The following is a 4,216-nucleotide window of genomic DNA, read 5'->3' on the forward strand; positions in this document are numbered from 1 at the left end:
GGTTCTGTAGTTTGTAAACACATGTATGAACAAATAATTTTGTGATATATAATATGAGATATTTTATTCACTTCAGACTATGAAATGTGAGATATTTTAGTTGCATTAACCACAAACCAATAAAATAATATCCATGGTTATCGTTGTAACTTAAGCATGTATGTGGAGACATACAAGTGGATCATGCTTTAAGTGATAACCTAAATGGTCTGTAGTATATGGATAAAGGAGGGAAACCTTATCCTGGTGACAGTACGAGTGTGGCCCACTTTGTAAGTGTTACAAATGTTGTAAAGTGCTACAAATGGTCTGATCCTGATCATTCGTGCATTAGACATGCGAGTGGGGATGCTCTATATAAAGGAGTTTGTATAAGACCGGACCACAAAATGTTTAGTCTCTTTATATAACGTCGTTCATGACAGAGACTTTCATTTCACTAGGATGACCATAGGTAACATGACCTTAATCCTGAGTGAGTTGGGAACTCCTGCCTATAAGGGCGGTTCTTTGATTTGCATGGGTGCGAGTGGCCAGATCGCTGACTCAAACTTACCATTTTGAGGATTCGTCTGATTGGGGAGCTGGAAACTCAACTAAACAATACGAAATTTTCTCCTTCCCTGAAGCAGGGGTAAGTAGATAAATTGTTCCCTTAAGAACTAATCCCAGGACTTGAACAATGTGGCACCACACCTTCTCTTGGCTCGATAAGGGTTTAGTCATAGTGGGACTATGATATATTGTTCATTAGAGGAATTAGTGGTACTTAAGGTGTTAGATGTAACTACAAGGGCAAAATGACAATTTGGCCCAGCTGTACTTACAAGCGATTTGTGAAGAGTCATCGTACTGTTGAATGGTTATATCCAATGGACACAAAAATATATCTATAGTGCAAAGAGTGCATCTATCGGTCTTTAGTGGAGTGCCCAGTAGTTAACGGATAATGGATATCGTGATTAAAGAGTTTAGTCAGTTATTCACGTACTGTTGGAGCTTCAAGCTACAGGTTTATAAGGTTCCTTTGGTAGCTCAATGGATTCATATTGAGAATCAGTTTTTGGGTTAGTTTGAAGTGTTCAAATTAACAAAAGGGAATTTGATTATATATGATATAATTAAATTAACTCTATTATATGTGATATAATTGATATAATGTATTTGATACATTACTTGATTGGAAGAATTAATAAAAATATGATTTATATTAAATGCCATAAAGGAGAAAAAGAACTGGTTTATATGTTGCATATGATGTAATATTAAAACTATAGGTTATAAATATAATATGATAAATTAGTTATTATATTTATTTATAATAAATTAATTATGAGCTAATTGATTTTCGTTTTTCTCCAATAACCACCTTAGTAAATGGTTTTAGAAAGTTTATGGCAACCGGTGGGGTAAAGTTGAAAAATAGTTTTTCATTTTCATTCTACAAGACACACGCAAAAAGGAGTAAGTTATCAGATAGCTTGTCGAAAGAGTAAATGGTAGTATCGAGTTCACTATACAATAGTGACATTTTTACTACACGATCAAGGAACAAGTCTATGCGATAGACTGATATCTTCTACACAATTCCTCTATTTATTGCTCGGTCGTTCTTTCTCTTCCATTCCTCCTTCCCTCTATCAAAATCCATACATAGCTCAAAACTCCTGGATTCTCACACTGAGAATACCATGGTAATCGAGTGGTGGTGTTCAATTTTGTTTGAGGATTGAGGATTAAGTTGTACTCGGTGGTGATTGAGGATTTCATGCTCTTAGACGCATTGCTGATCGATCGAGGGATACATGAAGAAAGGGTTCTTCAAAGGTATCATTTACTCGATCCTTTGTATTTATTTTCAAAGCATGTTGTAATTTAGTCTTTAATGCATAATTGTTTTTGTTTGATTGTAAATGTATGTGTTCTTCCACAATGGGGTTTGGAACGATCTGTTTCCACTCACTAGTTCTCTAGATTTAGAGTTTCTTCAGTACCTTGCTGATAAGAAGAAAGAGAAGAAAGGTAAATATGATTTACTAGTTGTTCTTTCACAGTCGAAAAGCCATATCTTGTAGCATGATTTATTTAGAAAGATTATACTAGGGCAACCATGAGTTTGGCCAGAAAAAATCTAGACCCTAAACATGAGATCCTAATACTTACAACTAAATCAATGATGCATAGGCTAGAATGATTTTGCAAACAAGAATTTCAACAAATTAATTTGTTAGAAGAATTTATCAAAACTCCGTTAAGATTAAAACAAATCCAACCAAAGAATTCACAAGATTGAAATTAAATTAATTAAGAAACCTTCAAAAAATTAAATTAATTAAGAAACCTTCAAAAAATTAAACACAGCGCTCTTGCTTAAAGAAACTAGATAGAGATTACCTCTCAATTCATAGACAAATCTGAGATACACAACAGTTCCATTGATTACAACCCAAAATAAAAAGCAAAACTACCCTAAAGATATGGAAAATTGAAGGGGATGGACAAAGGAACGAGTTTTACTTCGGCCTCCATCGATTTGGCCTCCAAAATTCGGCATATTTTGACCTAAAGACGAAGGGGAGTATTTATAGGAAAGATCGCATTGTCGCAACGCTGAAAGGCGTTGCACAACTTTGGAGTGTTGCAACACTACACATTCTACGTTAGAGCATCAGGGTAGAGCATTGCAACGCTATGACAGTGCAGTGGTAGTTTCGTAATCTTTACTATTTTGAAGCCTGGCTACTCAAATCACCTTCAAATTGCTTCAAATCAATCCCGTTTGACTCCGATTTCTTGGTTATACCTCCTCAGTGTATGATACCTACAAAATATGACAATAAACACATAAAATCCATTAACGAGCCTAAATTAAGCTAAGAATAATAGCTCTTTTTTAGAGCTAACACTATCCTGAAAACTTGTTTAATGAAAAATGACCATGATGCCTGAATACTTGATTCAAGGGCTACTAATCATGTTTGTTCTTCTTTATAGGAAATTAATTCATTTCAGCATGTAGAAGAGGGTGAAATTGACGCTCAATGTTGAAACGAGAGACGCCATTTCAGCTTGTGCAGTGGGAGCTACTAAGTTAAGGAAATCAGAAAAGAGAAAAGAAACATGGTAGCAGAGGAGAAAAGAAAGAAAGAGGCTGCAAGAAGGAAAGCGCAGCCCAAGAAAAGTGAAAGTCAGCGGCGAGTAGAAAGGCTACATTGAGAAAGAGAAAAGAAAAAGGAGAAGGGATTAAGGCTTCTGTTGGCCCTGAAGAAAAGAGAAAAGAAAAAGAAAAAGATAAAGTGGAGGTTGAGGTGGAGAAAGAAAAAGGCGATCACCATTGATGCTGAAGATGGAGTTTTTCCCTGAGACCGCACCACTACTTGCATTCATAATGAATGTCATCAGCATCTTGAGGTGGTGGGACTTTTGCGAGGGATCTCAAAAGCTCAAACTAAGTGTGGTCCATGCATTCTATGAAAGGACCCCACACCCCAGCAAATACGTCGCTTAAGTAGGCAATGAGAAAGTTGGTTTCAACAAGGATAAACACGGTGTTCAACTTGCAAACCGACCCTAAAGCTAAAGGAAACTGAATAATTGAAGAGCCAACAAGTGATGAGATGAAAGATACATTAAGAGTTAGCCAAGCCAGGGCTGAAGTGGATCACCTTCACTAAGGGGATCAGGACACTATCGTCGCATAGCCTAAATTCAGAGGCAAATGTGTGGCTTTATTTTGTCAAAAAAAAAGTTGCTCCTAACCATGAACGACAACTTTATATCAAAATATCAAGTAATGGTGATATATTACATCATGCGATGCATCCCTATGGATGTCGGGCGCATTATCGAAGCCCAAATGCGAGCTATATTTTTCAAGCCTAAGGGGCAATTATTCTTTCCCTTTCTTCTAACAAGGCTATGCACTGCCCAAAGGGCTTTTAAAGATGAAGAAGAAGTGCCTATTAGGGCAGTCTTCACAAAAATCTCCAACGATTGTTGAAGGATTCACCGTTTCAACTTGAGGTGGTTAAGCAAGAAAAGACTAAAGAGCGGCCTTCTCAATCGCAAATAATACCTTCAGCGTAGCCTCTTGAACAAATCGCGCCAAACTCTAAAGTAGAAGAATTACTTAGCGCACCTTTTTCGCCGATTGAAGAAGGGAAATTGATCGCACCACCTCAGGCTAATGATAAAGAAAGATTGCCCTCCCTCGCCT

This window comes from Benincasa hispida, chromosome 4 (assembly GCF_027475165.1).
Source record: "Benincasa hispida cultivar pf3 chromosome 4, pf3_genome.v1.1, whole genome shotgun sequence".
NCBI lineage: Eukaryota > Viridiplantae > Streptophyta > Magnoliopsida > Cucurbitales > Cucurbitaceae > Benincasa > Benincasa hispida.